Source organism: Argiope bruennichi, chromosome 1 (genome assembly GCF_947563725.1).
Source record: "Argiope bruennichi chromosome 1, qqArgBrue1.1, whole genome shotgun sequence".
NCBI classification, from domain to species: domain Eukaryota; kingdom Metazoa; phylum Arthropoda; class Arachnida; order Araneae; family Araneidae; genus Argiope; species Argiope bruennichi.
In genome coordinates this window covers 131,230,254-131,250,894 of record NC_079151.1, presented here as the reverse complement: position 1 = coordinate 131,250,894, position 20,641 = coordinate 131,230,254, and the positions used below count along the sequence as shown (strand labels likewise).

At 28.7% G+C, this 20,641-nt stretch overlaps 1 protein-coding gene across 2 annotated transcripts in view; it reads left to right on the top strand.

The window, feature by feature from the left end:
• Positions 1–20,641, top strand: part of LOC129962736 (adenosine receptor A2a-like) — a 382,623-nt gene that overhangs the window by 234,979 nt on the left and 127,003 nt on the right. The gene's annotated exons all lie outside the window — the stretch shown is intronic.

The window sequence follows — 20,641 nt, the reverse complement described above, 5'->3', positions numbered from 1 at the left end:
CAAACGATAAATATACCATAAGTTTCATGCATAAAAAAAGAGATATTATTATGGAGGGTCAAAAATCTCTTCTTTTTTCTGGAAATTCATGAAATATTCTCTATGTCAGTTCTGTGATTTTATTGATAAAGTACTTTAAATGGTTATTGACAAAAACGGCGAAGCAAAAATAGCACAAACTTTTTTTCTTTAATTCAGACATGAAATAAGGACAAAATTACTGTGCTAAGAATTTTTTAAAAAATTGTTATCGCTCTCTCAATAATGTGATTACAGATGGTTTTGACACAAGTTGGGCAATTTTAGTTATGTTGGTAATTAACTGAATATTTCTATTTTTCAACTTAATACAGAAATTCAAGTTTCACCCCTAAATGCTTCATAAATTTCTTAAATTACTGCTTTCTTAATTTTCAAGCTCCAGGAAATCCTCCTCTAAATGGGTATAAAAAAATGTAGCTTAGTTTTTCTTCTTCTTTTTTTTTGGGGGGGGTACATGTTTATGCTGATCATTTTTTCGAGACTATTTTCCCTTAGGCAGCAGAAATTTAATTTTCGCTTCGTACAAACATCAAGGATTTTAATGAAAATGTAATTGGAATTTGTTCGCTCTCCACAAAGCGTGGCTGAAATGATATAACATTTTTTCATGCATTGTGACTTTAACAACCTAAAACAAAGAAAAGAAAGTGGATAAAAAAAACCTGTAATTCTTTTCTCTTTAGATAAGTTTGTTTAGTCAGATTAAAGTTCCATCTTAACTTAACGAATGATAATTCGATGCGGATCTTTAATTTTTAAGTTATGTTGCTGATAAAACACTGCTAAAGAAGCTAGGCATTTCATGCACACGTGCAGTTGCTATTGATATTCGAATTGACTCAACTCTCATAAACAAGACTCCTCATATATCCACATTAAAAGTAATCTATGTTCGTTAAATCGGGAGATCTGGATGGCCATTTATCTATATTTCTATTACAATAAATGATCATTGTAAAGAAATGTACTTCTGTTGAAAATTTCATTAAAATAACTTCTCTAGTGGTGAAATTAGAAACAAAAAATCTTGTTTTGATTTAATTGAGACATCCTGTATTTATGTCCATAAAAGTGTGTTTTGACTTGCGTTTCCTATGTGAATATTATTCGTATCGTTGTTCTCTGCTTCCCTTGCAAGTTTGCACCATGAATTTTGAATCACCCTGTATAAACTTCCACTTTTAATGAGAGGAAAGATGTGAGATCTGCATCCACAAGCACAATGTTTGGTGGAATTCAGTCTCAAACCTTTTGGCATCGAAAACAAAGTTTTTTCATCGAGTCACCATGACCTTGTGCTCGTCTGAATTTTTCAGTTTTTATCCCTGTCTTAGCAGAATTTCTAACCAAAAAGATTGAAACTCGGTTCAATTCTTTACCTATTAGAGATAAATGAGTGACGTAAATTGCAAAGTAGTTCAAAATAAGGTACAAAATAAGATGACAAGAATACAAAGTTTTTCCTGATAATTTCCAAACCTTTACACTTTTAAAATTTTTATATGTCCCCTTTAGAGAAATTTGGTCAATTAGAAAGTTTTCTTTTCTATCAAACAAGATTATTAGAATAAACCGTAAACAAGCAAAACTGTTTTTAATGTATATTATCAGACGTTTTATCTATATATCACATATTTGATTTTTATTTTAATATATGGCCCATATGCAGCGCATTCAATTTTCATTTAAGTATAACTCACTCAGTTTCAGAGGTACGAGCATGCGGTTTCTTGTAATGATGTTGTTGTATAAAAAAGCTTTCTAATAGACTAAATTTGTCTATAGGGGTCACATAAAAATTTAAAACGTGGAACTTTGGAAAATTAACGGTAAAATTATTTTTATTAGCATGGTGTTATTTCATACTTTATTTTGAACTACTTTACAATTTACATTGACTATTTATCTCTAATAGGTAAAGAATTACACCGCTTTTCAGTCTTTTTGGGACATCCTGTATATTTTAAAATTAGAAGAAAGTATTATTCAAAGAACGGCACGCAAAATATTCAAGACATACTCCAAAAATTTAAACAAATTTCTCTCTTTGCTACTGATATTGTGATAATGTATTGATATGCCTGAACGATTTATGATTGATATGCCAGAATTAAAACAGCAAAGTAACATTTTTCTAGTATATTATTATTATTAAACACAATATGTAATGACAATAATGGCAGATATTGTCTATCAATAATGAATCGGTTTCTTGAGTAGTAAAAGTTGTAGGTTGCCAAAATGTGTTTGCTTTGCATTAAATTAGTATGTTAAAGTTTTATCTTAATAAAATCTATCTATCGTCAGTGTAAAATTTTGTTGCCATCGAAATATTAGTAATAAAATATCAATTTTTATTTTCCTGCAATTGTTACCTATTTACTTTCTATTATACATTGTTTGGAAAAAGCATAGTTTCGTCAGAAAATTCGAATTTGAGATTTTATCGAATCTCCACCTTTCAGGCCTCTCTGAGTTCGTAAAACAAATTTTTAGAAAATGCCTATCTGTCTGTGACAAAGTTAACTCAAAAACTCTTTAAGCTAGATGCTTGAAATTTGGTGTACCGTCTTTACATCAAATTTGCAGATTTACAACAAATTTTAAACAAACTCTGTTCAGAGGAAGTTCATTTGTCCGACTGTTCGAATATAAGTTAACACGGTAACTACAAAACGAAGAGAGCTAGATAGATAAGATTCGGTACACATATTTAACATCTATAGAGTAGACACCTGTCAAATTTTGAGTCAAATCCAATTACTGGTTGACTGTCTATCCGTCTGTACTTCCAGAAACGTGTAAACGCGATGATTCAAAAAACGCAATGCCTTAAATATATTAGATTCGGTATGGACTTCCGTGGTTACAAAAACAGTTTTTTGTCAAATTTTTATTTCAATCGGTTAAGAAAAGTGCATCAAAAACATAAATTTAATTTTCAGATATTACAATCTCCATGCAAAACCAAATAACTCGACAATAATGGGACAACAGATTCAGTAAAACTGCTAAATTCAAAAGTTAATATTTCTTAACTTTTGTATGCCAATGCCATATAAGAAGCTCTCTGACATGACAAGTTTATTAGATAATATACGGGAAAGTTTTATGGAGACTACTCCCGCTGGTTTAAATTACTTATTTTCAAATAATATTTACTGATTCATTTACGACTCTTTTCTTTTGTTTTTGCTAACACTTGATTTTAAAAATCTTAATAGTGCTTCCATAAATTAATAAAAATAATCAAATAACAATTTAAATGTATTGTAGACAAGACTGATAAAAATATGTTAAAATCAACTTACTTATAAAAACTTAATCATATTTAATAATTATTACACTAAGCATGGCATTATATGTATTATAGTTAATTTCAATCCGAAATTTATTTATTTTTCTTGAATTTTTCAATTACTATTAAATTATTTTTCGTGCAAATTTAAATCATAATTGAAAAAAAATGATAAAAATTCAGATGTTCAAAATATTACTTAGTATCATCAACATTCTATAAGACTAGAAAAATTTATATAATGTATCGTTTTACAAAGACATGAAATGGAAAATAGCCCGTAAAATTGCTGAAAATTGAAGTTGCAAATAAAACATTTGTTTTAGCAATCACTGCATTCGATGGCGATTAATAATCAAAAGATATAAATATGTAAGGATTGGTTTCGTATTTTGACACTGATTGGATCCCCAGAAGGTGACCTCAGCATATCTCGATCGATAAGGCGAGATTTTCATCGAAATCGTTTCTACTTGGCTTCCTACACGGAGCAACAAATAACAATAAATACGCCTGGAAACTTTTTCTGAGTGCGTTCGGCTAGCAGATTCTTTTTCCTTGTCCCACAGAAGGGAAAAAGGAATGGCTACTTTGAGGGATAAAACTATTCTTTTTTTGTGAGGGGGGGGGCAACACGAATCATTTGAAAAGTTTAAGCATTCGCATGAGAAATAATTTATTTGTTCTTTAAATTGATATTGCATGATTTAAAGAAAAAAATATTTATTAGGTCTGTTTCTCAGGAAATAAAGTTGTGGTCAAAAATTAATATAAACACGAATGAATTATTATTTCCAAGTTTTAAAAAATCAAATAAAAATGACTTATAAAAGATTAGAATTATTTAGATAATTATATAAATAGCAACAAATTGCATTTAAACATTTTAATTTAAAAAAATCTTCCATTCCATTCGAAATCCTCGCAATTATTTTAATGGATTTTATTATCTATATTGAATTTTGAATGAAATACTATAACTATACTATTTCAGAAATACTATAACACATAATATTTATTTTACCATTTCTATTTAAATACCAATATAACCGTAACATTTATATTTAATTATAATTTTTAAAAAATGAAATAATTTGCAGACGATTTTTTTATCTAACATTTCCTAATTAATTCATAATTACTTGAGCTCATTATATTTCAAAAATCTCTTGCTTCAAAATATATTTTATTCCCTTGTGTTTTTTAATCATATTGCATTTGATATCACATAATTTGGAAATTAACAGCATACAGTAGTCTTTTATTTAAATAAAATGTAAAATATTTTCTCAAAAAATGTGCAGTACTTTGGTCTTTTATTTTTTACAGAAATATTGAGGAAAATCTAAATTAAACATGTCTTTTAGGTACAAATTATAAACTTATTTTCACCATCCACGTATTTGAATTTCAAAGTTCTATATTTTATTAAATTATATCCTTTTCTTATTAGTACTAGCCACCATTTTATTTAACATTTCGTTTTGCTGTTATTCTATAAGAAATATAGGTGCAAATGTAATAATAAAAGTTATACACGATAGAAAAAAATAATGAAATGAATAAAAATCTTTCTAATCCAATGAAAAATATATAACTATATTTAAAACTTTCCATATCATTTTTAGACGAGTAGAAGATGAACTGTCTGTTAAATTCTGTTTATGGTTTACGTAAAAAATTCTTAACTTTTAAAAATAAAAAAAAAATTAAAATATTTTTTTAAAAAATACGTTTTCATAATTATGCTAAAAGGTAAAAATATTTTATTTTATTGGATACTAGCCGCCTTTGGCGACCAGCCGGTTCGCCAATCTTAATGTTCGTTTAAATTTTAATAATTAAATATTATACGCAATTCTTACTTTAATAGATTCTTCATCAAAATATTTTAAAACTTCAAATTTTGATAGTCATATAATTCACTCATAATATTATTAAGGCCTTGAGTCATAACGTAATATGTATCTCTCTAATTTTCTGTTAGCTTCCGTAGAATTTATGCTATAAATTAAAGTGGAAAGAATTAATATAACAATATTTTTTACTGAAACAAAGCATTTTTTATAATATGATTACTGATAACAGAGTCATTGAGCGTTTAAACTTTATGGGCACTAAAAAATATCTTTCTTAATTTAAGTAATATCAACAAAATTTTCTCAGATTCATCATGGACAGATCGATCCATTAACAATGTTTAATTTTAAATGCATCAAACACTAAGAAAATAAAATCAATCGTTTAAAATAATCGGTCGAAAACTGGTTTAAAAAAAACTACTTAAGAAACGATGTACTTAAAACTATAAGCATATACAAAAAAGATATAACTAACATAAATACAATTTTTTATTAGTTATAATTATTATAATTTAAGTTAATATAATTTTTTATAAGTTATTATAATTATAAGTTAAGTTATTATAATTGTAAGTTATTATAATTTTTAAAAGATGAAATAATTTGCAGACGATTTTTTTATCTAACATTTCCTAATTAATTCATATATACTTGAGCTCATTATATTTCAAAAATCTCCTGTTTCAAAATACATTTTATTCCCTTGTGTATTTCAATCATTATGAATATTGCATTTACTATCACATAATTTGGAAATTAACGACATATAGCAGTCTTTTATTTAAATAAAATGTAAAATATTTTCTCAAAAAATGTGCAGTACTTTGGTCCTTTAATTTTTACAGAAATATTGAAAAAAAATCTAAATTAAACATGACTTTTAAGTACAAATTATTAACTTATTTTCACAATCCACGTATTTGAATTTCAAAGTTATATATTTTATTAAATTATATCCCTTTCTTATTATGTATTATTCTTATAATATATGCAATTTTGAAATTCTAATATATAAGTAAATAACTGTAACGTAAAATCCCATTTTAGAAAGCGAAAGGTAGTTAAATAGAGGCATTTAAAAATTCAATTTTTTTAAATATATAAATTACATTTAAATGTATTACCATCATTTTCAGAAGTTATACTTAGAAATAATGATAAGTAAGACAATTCAGTCAATTTGTGACATTGCCGAATTTAAATTAGTATTTACCAAAAACAGTTATTAATTACAAATCTTCCATAAATACAGTTTGAAAATTTTAATTAAATATTTATAAAAAAACGTGAAAATATTCTAAGTATTTTAAATATCAGATTTTAAAAATAATTATTATTACTATAAATAACCAAAAGTAAAAAGTTAATACCTAAAAAAATTCTTTCACAGAAGTCATATTTTTAAGTTATGTTTTATTCATCAGATACTAATGTAGAAATACCAGAAAGCAAATATGGAATAAGAAACCCGGACAGTCTAGAGTAATTTTTACGGAAAATCGTTTTAATTTGAATTCCTAACAGAAAAAAATGAACATTTATTTTTATTACTGTGACAATGATTTCACTTTTCCCGCCATATGCTCTTCTAGAAATATTCGAGACTCCAGAAGTTTCTTGACTTTTATTGATATTTATGTTCTTTCCCTCTACTCTAAAAGTGTGAGTGCTATTAAGTATTCCGCAGAAAAGGTTTCTAACTGCTTTTTGAAATAAGCTATTTCGCACAATAGAATTCTAAAATTACTTTCAGTGTTTTGAAAGAACGCACAAAAGCATTAAGTTGACTTTCTTAGATAATAGAACTCATTTTTATCATTTCTGTTTTTTCCAACATCTTTATATTTTATGTTCATAAAAAAGAATTATATTCAACTTAGGAGAAATATTTATAGTAATAAATGGGTAGGAAAATTACAAATTTTAAAAATAACAGTGTTCCAAATATAGAATAATGTGTAAAGTTAAAGGAATCAAACACAATACAAAATTAGATAATATATATATATATATATATATATAAAATGCGTGAAGTTGCAATGAGAAGATTCCATTTATATAAAAACGTTTTTTTGTTGTTGCAGTATTTGAATTTTTAGATAAGATTCAATACTCATTTGTTAAAAAACGGGTTCACTACTTATCAAAAAAGGAAAGAAAAGCATTGCTATTTTTAGATAAAAAATACTGTATTATTTTCTATTAATAAAGTTAATATAAATGGAAACGGTTGTTGCGATTGTTTAGACTAATTCCAATGACGTTAAATGCAGACGATTATTTCCGGTACACATAAACAATGCACAAAGCGAAATAGTTTAATCGTTTGTCGTCTGATTCAAAGCATTATTTTTTCGTGTTATCGTTTTACTGCAAAAAAGCCTCATTTAATTTCTCGTATATAAAGTACAGAGAAAGTATTGTAATTTTCAAAAAATGTAGGCTCGATTACGAATTTTTAAGTTTCAGACCTTCTTAAGTTTAAAAGATACATTTTTGACATTTTTTATGTCTGTCTGTGGCAAAGATAATTAATTCAAAAACGCTTTCATCTAGACGGATGAAATTCGGTAAACAATCTTTACACCACATTTGCAGATTGCTGTCAAATTTTGAGCAAAAATCATTTCAAAGGAAATCTGTCTGTCCGGCTGTTCAAATATAAGTTTACATGAAATCTACAAAACGAAGAGAGCTAGATGGATAAAATTCGGTATACAGGTTTCACATCTATAGTGTAGGCACCTATCAAATTTTGAGCCAAATTCAATGAGAGATAGACCATTTGTCGGTCTGTACTTTCTGAAACATATAAACTAGATAAATCATAAACACAATGAGTTAAATAGATTAAATTTTGTATGGGAGTTTCTGATTACGAACATGGATTTTTAACAAATTTTTGTTTCAATCGATTTGAAAAAACACGACTAAAATACAAATTCGATTACTATTAAATGCATGCCAGGGATTAATCGCCAAATGACTCGCCAAGGATGACATGATAGATTCAGTAAAAAGCTAAATTAAAGCCAAAGTTTGTTATTTCGTCACTATAATTGTTGTATATAACAAAGAGAACTTGATAGATAAAACTTAGGGCGCAGATTAAGCATTCATAAACGTAGACATCTATTCAAATTTTGAGTCCAATATACAATAAAGGATTAATCATCAGTTGGTCTGTACTTTCAGAAGCATGTAAATGGTGTGTAGCTCAAAAATGCATTCATTAAAATATGTCAAATTTGATATTTGTAAAATTGTAGCTTTTCGTCAATTTTTTCTCGGATTGATTGTGAAAAACACACTCTAAAACAAAAATTCCTCTTCATTAGAGATAATGCGAGAAAGTTATGCGGAGACCACTCTAACTAATCTGTTGTAGGAATTTAAAAATAAATGATATTTTTTGAAAAGTTTTTTTATTAGTATTTTTTGAAAAGAAAAAAAGAGACAAATTTAGAAAATTTTGCTTTTTTTCGAGAAAATAGGATTGACCTTGTTCTACAAATTTTTATTGCCTTTAGTTACTTTTATTGGAACAATATAATTATGCTAATAAATCGCTTTATTAGCATAATTATAGATCTAAGTTGTAAAATCGTTTGATTGAATGTATAGCAAAAATTTCTTCCATACTGATAAAATAAATATTAAAAATATATTCTACATTAGAACAGAGTTTTAATATAATGGATTAGTTTCAATAATTTGTTAAATAAATCAAATTCAGTGAATTGCAATTCTATATATAGTATAGATATGTAAAATGATGATTGTGCTTGGCCGGTATTGGTTGAAATGACTCTGATTAAATTTAGAATCGCTCTTCCGGTTGCATGACTCATTCTTCCGGTATCATTCAGTAAACGATTCAATGACACATTCGTGCACGGAACTTTGATAATCTGAAAAGGAAGATAGTTACATTGATAAGGTATCGATACAATCAAATCGATTCTTAAGGCATTATTATTTCAGAAATAGAGAAATGCTTTTTAGAATTAAATATCATTTAAAACATTATAGAAAAAAATCTTCTATATCATTTAAAAAAATTCAACTTAAATATCATCTAAAGCATTCTACAAAAATATCTTCTGTATCATTTTCCAAAATTCGAATTAAATACCACTAAAAACATTCTAGAAAAATATCTTCTATATCAATTTAGAAAATTCATATTAAATATCGTCTAAAGCATTCTACAAATATATCTTCTGTATCATTTTCGAAAATTCGAATTAAATACCATTAAAAATATTCTAGAAAATATCTTCTATATCAATTTAGAAAATTCAAATTAAATATCATCTAAAGCATTCTACAAAAATATCTTCTGTATCATTTTTGAAAATTCGAATTAAATACCATTAAAAACATTCTAGAAAAATATCTTCTATATCAATTTAGAAAATTCAAATTAAATATCGTCTAAAGCATTCTACAAAAATATCTTCTGTATCATTTTCCAAAATTCGAATTAAATACCACTAAAAACATTCTAGAAAAATATCTTCTATATCAATTTAGAAAATTCAAATTAAATATCGTCTAAAGCATTCTACAAAAATATCTTCTGTATCATTTTTGAAAATTCGAATTAAATACCATTAAAAACATTCTAGAAAAATATTTGTTTATCATTTTAGAAAATTCGAATTAAATATCATCAAAAACATTGAAGAAAAATATCTTGTGTCTCATTTTAGAAAATTCTGATCAAAACAATTTTGTGATATGACATTATAGCTATTATTTCAGTGAAGTTATTTAAAACATTTCTTAGCATTGTATGCATTAAAGCATAGATAATAAGACGTAATATTCCTTTGGGGGGGAAAGAAGGTGGCGCAAAATATTTTGATTGAATTCCTAAACAGAAATGGGTAATAATTTCAATTAACAATTTTAAAAAATATTTTTCTAATTTAATTTTTTTCTTCTTTTATAAAACAAAAGAATTTCCTACATGTCCAACATTACTGTTTTAAGAATGTTATGATATTTTAAAAATCATTATGTTCTTATTTTTTTATCTATTAAACAATCAAATAGAGAAATCCGAATTAGATTATTTCAAGTGAATATGAACAATCTGACAACCGACACAATTTTATTCTTTGAACACCTTAAATTCCATTTTTCGAATATCTTAATCATCTCCAAGGGATAGAAACTGTTATCTAGTCACATAAGCATGATTTTTTTACATTGATTCTGGTAACATCCTAACTTCGTATCATTTCGAAATATTTTCTATGAAATACGTTCTGCTAAGTAAATAGAATGGGCACAATCTTAGTTTTGGAAAAAAAAATCAACAAATATTTTTACTAATAAATTTTTGCTAAAATTGACGGGTTCGCTGAAGTAGGTGCATGGTGCAACACGATCGACAGGCCTCAATAACGAATGACGCCGTTTATTAACACAAAGATAGAAGTACACAGTTGATAAAACACGGCCGAGACGAACACGCGCAATACATAACAGCATTTACAACACACAACAGCCCGGTAATTAGTAATCGGTAGTGAACAACATCCACAGAATACAAAGAGGCCAGAAAGAATTCAGCAGGAGGAGGGTATCTTCGTAGCAAATATCTACGGTCTCTCCAAACGTTTGCGATTCTCTTCTGTCCCCTCGCTTTAGCTGTATCCAACTGTCAACTCACTACTACACGACTGCTATTCCTCACAACCCTTGATGCTGCTTTCATAATAATCACCAGAACTCGTGACACAGCTCAATTCAGCAATCGCTTGAGCTCTACACAACGCTTACTCTTTGCTGGACTGATCCAACTAATTCATTGTTGACTAATTATACAACTGACTTCCACGTGGACTGTTGGCCTTTTATAGCTTCTAGAGTAGGACACAGAAGGTTCTAGAAACAATCAAACATAACTCGCCTCCTATTGGTCCTATCGTTAAAATTCCATCAAATTCTAGTATCATACATTTCATCGCCAAATTCGCCGCCGTGTTGCCAAGTTTGTTACAAAGCACCAGGGGTTGTTGATCCGACATTTATTTGGCATCCTACGGAGCTGTCCGTAAAAGTGTCTTTTCTTCGATAGAACTAACTGTACTGGGAGGTAACATTATATTATAACAATACTATTTATAGAACAAATATTCTTTTTGAAAGGAATATTCTTTTTCTCTGATTAAAAAGTCTTATGAAATCATCATTATATAAATATAACTTTAATGCCTAAAATGCGGTGTTCCAAATTCATCCTTGAATTCTAAATTGGAATAACATTACCCAAAACTCATTTAGAGAAAAAGAATATAAGCAAATATTACAAACATGAGAATGCTAATATACATTACAATGCACTTATTTTTAAATATGAATAAATTAAATTAGGTTCGAACAAAATGCGTGTTGTAATATTCCTGCGTACTGAATCAAATGGATTTTAGATGATTTTTTTTTTTTTTTCATATTCACTTTTTATTTTTTCATATTCCGATTTTATAACCTCGTCTTGTCTCCGACCATGGGGCACCTCAGAATGAGGATGAGAACTTACGGTATGGTGGCTGGTTCTCCCCACCCTGGTGGGTAAATAAATGGCGCAGAATAGGCTACTTTCTATCGATGACGGGACATACTTCCCACGGGAAGTGTTGTGCCGTGACCGGTGACGCTCTTAATAATTCAACCATAGTTCCGGTCACTGTTGTTGTGGCAGCCTTTTGGTTATTCAGATTTTCCCTGTGCATCCGGGCGGTTCGGAGTAGTAGGTAAACCTGGACGTGCCATTTCTGTTCTTTGTGTCGAAGCGTAAATATCGTTGCACCTTCAATAATATTCACCAAGAAGGAACAGTGGGTTGTCATCAGTTTTCTCTAGCTGGAAAGTATTACTAGAGTGGAGATTCTACATTAAGTAACTTACATTGCTCTACCCTGGAGACTTTTTTCCTCAAAGATGTATTGTGCCTACGTTGTTCTTCTACGTAATAGGACTTGCAAGATGCAATGTATCAAATGCCTTTCCAATTCCTAAACAAAAATCTCTTTTGTCTCGGGAATACAAAATCTTCCGTATCATTGGATTAAATACATCTACAAAAACAGGAGGCTTAACCTGTAACTGAAGGCAGGAGTACAATCATCCCCTCAATACCTTCAAGTTGTTTTTTTTCAGCAGTCTGTTGGCAAAAGTCTAAGCATGAAGACATGCGTATAACCGAGTGATTCTTTTTCAAAGTTTTTGCTGTTATTTATGAATTTATGTTATTTATTGACTCCATGTCTCTGAAACTGCTTTTAATTTGAATAATGCAAAAGGAATTAAGAAATATTCTTAGAATAATATTTTAAAATATTGTATTCTTCATTTTTGTATGTTAAATTCTAACAGTTATTAACGCTAGTGTCGTTCCGTAATATCAAACCGAAGTAATTACTCATTAAAAAGATTGGTTAGGTTTTTCTTATAACATCTTTTCGACATTAAATATTATAACATTTGACATTTTTAATGTTAATATTTTTGGCAACTACATGATTTCCAAAATGTATTGTGTTTCCAAAGTAAATTCCAATGCTGGTTACAAAAGACAAAAAAAAAATAAAAAAAATAAAAAAAAAATACAATGGAGTCATTTTGACTCCATGTCTCTGGACGTGTGAGGAATTTCATGTCTCCAGTTATGGGTTAACCGAAAATTTTAATCGTTTCCTGGCTTTGTTTGTATACCATACCAAGCTCAGATAATTTTTTTTTGTCAGAAATCTGCGGTGGGTGATATTGGCATCAAGTATACAAAGAAATCTAATCTCCTTCCCTTACAAGTATCTTGTCAGATCAAGGAAAACAATTTTAGAATACTTTTAAGCATCATTTATCATCCCTTAAATTTATAAAACTTTTAAAATTTCTGATGAAATTGAAGAACAGCATTAATTAATATAATCTGTAATAATGTTAAACTAATATTATAGTTTTGAATACACGTCGATCAAATGTCTAAAAGATCTTTGATAATTTCCCCAAGAAAAGCAAACTTCGTCTCACATTTCTTTCCTTTTATAATTAATAAGCATTAAAATGTTCACACATCGCTTGCCTAAATATTTTATTGATGGAAATTAGATGAAATTGGTTTACAGTTTGAGTGACAGTTTTTACAATCTTAATTTTATTTTCGCATTTTAGTTGACGCATTTATTAATTATTAATTAGTTAATAGATTTCGAGAAAATTAGATTTTCCAAGTTATTTCTCAGAAATTTTTAAGAAGAGGAAGCGGAAACTGTTTATTTTTATTTCTTTTAAAGATAATTAATAATTCTCTTGGATTAAATAGCATAATACGAAAGCATTATCATTCTGATAAATAAAATTGTGCTGTTTCTATGTAATCTCCTTGGAAAATAGCTAAGAACTAAATTTAGCAAAAATCCATTAACCAATTAATAATTATAATGGATTCTTCGTTGTTTATTGATGGTTTAATGGAAGAAAGTTGCAATCAAGAAATACTCGAATGACTTTCGATAATTATCTGCTTAAAGAATTAATTGAATTAATTTGATGTAAGTAAGTAATGTTTGCAATGATGGTGAAAACTGTTGATATTTTTTGATTGTCGAATGACAGGGATATGGAGTGCACTTTGTGTAAAGAAACAACAAAGTAAAAATATTGAAATTCTAACAATTACTATCTGAAATTATATTTAATCTAATTATTTTATATAAATAATTGAAGCTAACACAAAAACTAAAGCCTTTTGATTGAATATTTTAAGTTCGAAGAATTTATTTTTCGTTAACTTTTTTTTTATAAATATAACATATCTGAAAGAACTTTTGACCCTGTCTTGTAACAGTAATAGTAGATTTAAAGTAAGAATAAATGTTCATATTAAAATAAAATATCCGAATTGACACTTTTCGTTTTTGGAAAAAAAATTTACTTTTAATTTATTGACATGTTAACTGATTATCAATTCTTTTTTTCATTTTCTAATATACGAAATACACTAAGAGAAATTACTGTAATAATATAGAGAAAAGGTATTGAAATATCTAAGATAAAGAGCTGTACCTCGAGTTGTTGACAAATCTTTACGTTCCAACCTTTCTAAATACTACTTCCCTCCCCCTCCTTAAAATGGAATTATGACTGTCAGCTTGTGAACATGGCAACATGGACAGCATTGAAAGGAACAAAGATTGAGTCACCGGCCACGATACAACCCTTCCCTCAGAAAGCACGTCCCATCATTGGAAGGAGGATGTCGATCCCTATCATTTCTGTACACACTTGGTAGTGAGAACCAACTACCATTCCGGTAGTGCCTCATCTTTACATCTGAGATCTCTCTCCCCCCTTGGGAGGAATTTTAAGGTAACCACAACCCCAAATTGGCTACTCCCAACCGCCGGAAAGCACATGGAAAAACTCGAATAACTGAATCCCTGGCGTGAACTGCGGTTGAGTCCTAAGGGTCATCACCGGCGACGGTACAAACCTTCTCTAAGGAAGTACATCACGTCATCGGAAGGAGGTAGCCGACGACCACCATTTTTGTACTCACCAGGGTAACGAGAACCAACCACTATACCTGAAGTTTCTTATCCTCATTTCTGAGATGCCTCTGGGTGGGAGGAATTTTAAGATGAAATAAAAATCACTTAGGGAGATAATAATTTTGGCATATATACCTGAAAATTACAATTCATTCATTTTTAATTAACTTATATTGCAATCAAGTTTTTGACTTTGAAAAATTGGTAGCAACATCTCTCTTACCATGAAAAGCAAGTGTGCTGAATTTCATCAACATCAAACAAAAAGACATAATATATACAAAACATACGTGCAAATATTCATTTTTTCTGTCTATATATAAATTTGTTAAAAGAACAATTACGGCAATCATCTAATATGTGTAGTTTAGTTTAGTTATATTAACATCGATTTCAAAGAACACTACGGCTATTTTAGAACGGACCTCGTAATTTTGAACCGCTGTCAGATAACGAGGATGACACCTGAGTTGGCACCCTCTCTCCAAGCTTCCACACCACACGAATCAATATATCCGATCAGCTTATATAGGTCAGTTAATCAAAAATTATTGTGAGTAATCAATCAATATAATCCGATTATATACATAGGTTAATCAGAAAATTGTTTTTTGGATTTTTTTTGTTGTTGTTGTTGTCGTACCAAGTACAATTCTGCAATTCCTGTAGTAAATTAGAATATTTAAAATTTATAAAAATAAGAAAAGTAAAAATAATTCTAATATTCATAATATCTTTTGTAAAAACTTCTCTCTTTATTTCATTCATATACACAGCAGAACACAAACACAGCTTCATAAATAAAAGCGAGCGACACTCCCAAATCTGAGCTACCCACTGCAGCAGATCCTTAAAGCGGGATTCTTTCTGTTGCTTTCTGCATATCACTGTCTCTCTACGTCCAGCAGAACATATATCGCGATGGCAATTTCTCATGGCATTCACTGCCTCCCAGAATCCCTTTCGACAAAAGAATGTGTCCTCTCCCCGCTCTTCCAGAAAACTCTTCCTCCCCCCCTAAAGACCCATTTTTCCGACAGATATCCCCCAAACAGCGAAACTGCTGTTTTTAAAAACCCTTTTCAGTTCGTTTGAAAGCTGACTTTCCTTATTAAAGCTTGTTCTCGAAATGGAATGGAACTTTTGTATGCCTCCCCATCAAGAGATAGTGGTTATTATTCGTTTTGGCAGAATACATCTAGAAATTGGACGAAGAAGGTGGGCCTTTTTGTTTAATATCCGCTCAGAGAAGAAAGATGTGGTGGTAGGGTTATTTTATTTTTGAAATTATTCGTTGAGAGAAGTTTTGGCGTTAGATGCTGAAGCCATTGGAGTGTTATTGTTATTATCATGTGAGAACAGATTTATTGCGTAGATCTAATTTTCATCTTGTGAGAACAAGATGTTGTTTTGGTTTGGGGTTTTTGAAGCCTCAAAATCTGCGGACAGAAAATTGACGATTTATCGTTTTTGAGACATCAATTTTTCGCTTTTAGGATTATTATAAAATGACAAAGAAGATTATCACAAATGGCTTCTTATCGCCAACAAAAAATTACTATTAACGTGAATGTTCGGCATGTACCGATTCTCCTGTCTGGAAAATAAAGAAAAGGGTAGCAACAAGTTATCACCGAAAAAGCACATAGAAGAAAACGGGAATGAACGCGAAACAACAAGGTGAGGTATCAAATTTTACTAAATTTGGCGACTGCGAAATATGAGTCTTGGGAGAACATGATGTTTTTCTTTCGGATTGATAATATGTAGCTTAAAAAAAAGAATATTCTCAAATGATAACTTGAAATTTGCGATAGCAGATTTCAGTTTTTTGATTATATCTTCTTTCATGTGAAATTCAGCGAAGGTTAAAGTATTCGAACAATTTATACTAGCCTTCATATTATAATTTTCACAGATATAAGCTCAACGTTTCACTTAGAAATGAATAAGTGTTCTCAAACCATTAATAAGTTATTTATATATTTTCTGTGAATAGAATATTTGATTTGTTTCTATTTTACGAACGTAAATAAACTTTTGGAAACTTTTCATCAGATAATTCTGTGGCTTAATCTCCTTATAGAAAACTCCTCAGATTTTTTCCTTGAATTTTTATTTACGAAAGAGATTAATATACTTTTTTGAGGCTCATGACCGATCGTTTTCAAAGGGCAATGAATTCAAAAATGATGTCAAGCTATATTTGAAGTTACTAATAATTTTAAATAGAGATATGCAGAAGGTATTATTTTTTGACAAATGAGTACCACTGAAGCAGACTAATGAAAGATTAATTTTTCAAATTCATATTATTTCATCACTAGCCGCCTTTGGCGATCAGAGATTCACTGGGATCGTGTCTAAGATTTTCAATTAAACATTTTATGCAACTTATTGTTTCCTTAACAAAAAGCTTTTAACTTCAAATTTTGATAGTATCATACTCTTACTATTTTCCACACTACTTTTAGATTTTTTTTTACGACGAAATCTTACGACGTTCTATTCTATGCTTTTCTTTAAATTTTTATTGAATTCTTTATATAATTACATAGAAATATATATTTATAGAATTACATAGAAAAAGAACAAAAGTGTTTTAAAATGTGTGCATTGTTCTTTTTGTCATTGCTTAAATCTGAAGTTAAATCTATATAAGAATAAAAATATTAAAAGCTTGCCTTTTGCTGGCGCTTACTTTCCTGCTAATAATAGAAATGTAAATCATACAGATGTAAAATGAAACTATTATTTCTCAGCTTTCAATAATGGAAAGAATAGCGCTTTTAAATATTTGAAAGAAATTGTGAAAACAGTTTAACGCATATTCACAACAATTAAAATATTAATGTGAACTATATAAAGTATTTATGTATACTTAAAAATATTATAAAAAGTGATTTAAATTTAGATCAAAGAATTTCATAGCAATTAAATTAATATCTTTAAAAAGAAAATTTTTGATTAAAATAGATCTTTAAAAGTTTGTAAAATTCTGTTAAGTGTTGGAAGATTTTCAGAAGCTATTCAGAAAAAGCGCCAAAATTCAATCAAAATTCTAATTAATTTTTAATTAGCTAAAATTTTAATTGAAATTTTATTCCAAAAAATATTTTTAAGGTGCACATTCTCATCCTCCAAGGTATTTATGTGCCAAATTTAATAATTTAGTTGCAGTAAGCAGGCGAGTGGAAAAGTAAAGCACAAATAGACACTTAGAAACATAGACACATTCCTCATTATTATTAGAAGAAATAATGATAATAATGTAACTCTGTTCCCCCTTCGTGATTACTAGCCGTCTTCAACGAGCAGTGTTTGCTCAGGACATTAATAGCATTGGGTTATCACTTTCTGTTTTCAGACTCAAGTTGCACAGATAATAAATATAATATTTTTTTTTTATTTTTTTTTCCCTTAGCTTTCAGTAACGGAAGAAAATCAAGCGATGAAATATTTCCCTAAACTATGAAAAAAATTAAAATATATTTGCATATATAGTCTATAAATTGTTTGTAGTCTACATATATATAAAATATATAGACAAAAATATATTTAAAAAAATTAATAAAAATTGAGGGAAAAAATTGCAAGATAACAGCAATTGGTGTTAAAATAATTTTTGTGTCGCAATAGTTTTAGAAGTTTTAGTAAAAAAAAAATTTATTTTGCTTTGTTTTTAATTAATTATAAATTATGAAGAATCGAATATTTCCATATTTCTAAGCCAATCTGATTATCTTCTATTAAATCTGTAAATCTAAGATATTGATAATAGTCCTATAGTAGGTCAATACACAGAAAAACACAGACACAGGTATTCATCTATATCATTAGTAGATATTATTTATTATTTGAATGAATTCTTCTCTATAGCAACTCATTATATTCCATTCTGTCATTCATAATTAATTATAATTCATTAGGCCATGACTTCTGTTTTCATTTTTTTTTTTCTTTTAACAACACTCTTCACATAATAATGTAGAATTCTGTTTTGTCTTAAATATTCTTGTTGAAACAGTTGTTCTCGTTTGATCTGTCAGCATACTTAATGTACACAAATTCTGGCGAAAATTAATGTAAATATGACTGTTGCAAACTTATAAAGGTAGATTTCCTTGTGAATATTGAAGCTATTTCGAAGATTCATAAAAGAACTAACTGCTATGATAAAATTTATATTGTTAACAAATCCTCATATAATCTGCATAATTATGCATTAGTTTTAACTCAATCACATTTTTGTCAGGTTAAGATAGGTTAATTTTTACATAAGTTAATAATTTTTCGTAGCACTTTTTTAAGATCCTTGCTGTCTTCTGCGACAAGTTTTTCCGCAGAATTCTTGCTTTTATTACTTTTTGCATACCACTGTCTATCTGCAGTTCGTAAAGCAGACAGTAAGATCTGGATTTTTCTAGACTTAACACTGCTGCTGAATCTGCTTCGAACATTTGAAAAAAAAAGAATGCTTCTAGTTCCCGCTATTTCTGAAAATATATCCATACCAGAAGGTAAAACTTTCATGCAATTATCTACTAACAGAAAGCTGCTGTGTTTTGTGGTGTTTTTTTAATACTTTCTGCCAGTGTCTAAAAACTTACTTTCCTATTAAAGCCTGTACTCTGAATGAGGCTTTAATGTCTCAGTTATCAAAATATACCAGTTATAATACGTTTCAGTAGGGTCCATTTGGCGATGAAATGAAGTAGGGGAGTCTAATTGTTCCCAAAATAGTAACGTTTTCATCAAATATCCATCTGGAAAAGAAAAAGTATAAATGGAGTGGTTTGATGTCAGTTTTTATTTGATCTGAGACAGTTTTGGAATCAAGTAACAAAGTCTAGGAATTTTTATTACTCTTAATGTGTTTCCAGTATCTTTATATATCTATGCTATGAATTCAATCGAAGTTTCAAGAAATATTTCAATCAAGCTTCCAGTTGCAGGAAATATTTTTATCACAAAAATGTTCTCAATTTTGTATGCTTTAAGGGATTTTTCAGAGGGCATTTCTTTCCTACCTTTCTTATGTAAGTGAATAAAAATATGAATAATGTAAATTTCTTACTGTCCACTAAATTTGCACGCGGCAACCGTAGATAACCCGAAGATGGAAAATAAGGTTACAAAACAGCATTGAAATGCTTTTAAATAAATTTTATTTACAAAAATATGCGGATACAATCATGGTTTATTCAACGATAGATATCTGTACTTATAAAATTGCTGATTTATTTATTTTACACAAAATAAGGGTCAAGTGGGCACATTAACTACAAAATGTAAAAATCTAGATAAATTAAATCTGGTATGCAGTTTTAAATGTTTGCATTTAAAATGTATATTAGTAAAATATTTTTAACCAAATCCATCTAGCATTGGCAATTTATTTATCTACGCTTCTCCATTCCTGTAAACCACATAGAATGCATATAAAGGGCGTCAAAATCACAACAATTTAGATGAGCGAACCTTTCACATGAATATAAACACCATCCAAAACAATTTAGAAACAGAATTTAAAATTTAGATGGCGTTATCACCTAAATGATAGAGACGTGTCAAATTTTGGCTTCAATCTAGTAACAAAAAAGTGCCTAACATGAATGCTCGATTTTTTACAATATACTACAAAATGCCAGTTTTTCCTGTATGGTACTATGGAAATAAAAATCAGAGCACTTATGATCAGAGCACTTTACAAATTTGCCCAAGATTTACAATTTTTATGTGGAAAAGAAAAGATAAAACACATTATTAAGAAATATTAGAGAAAATTCCTAGTTCTGAGTGCCGCTGTTTACTTTTGTTCTAACTATTTCGTAAATTGGTTGCAAAAACTATTTTATAAGATATATGTTTTT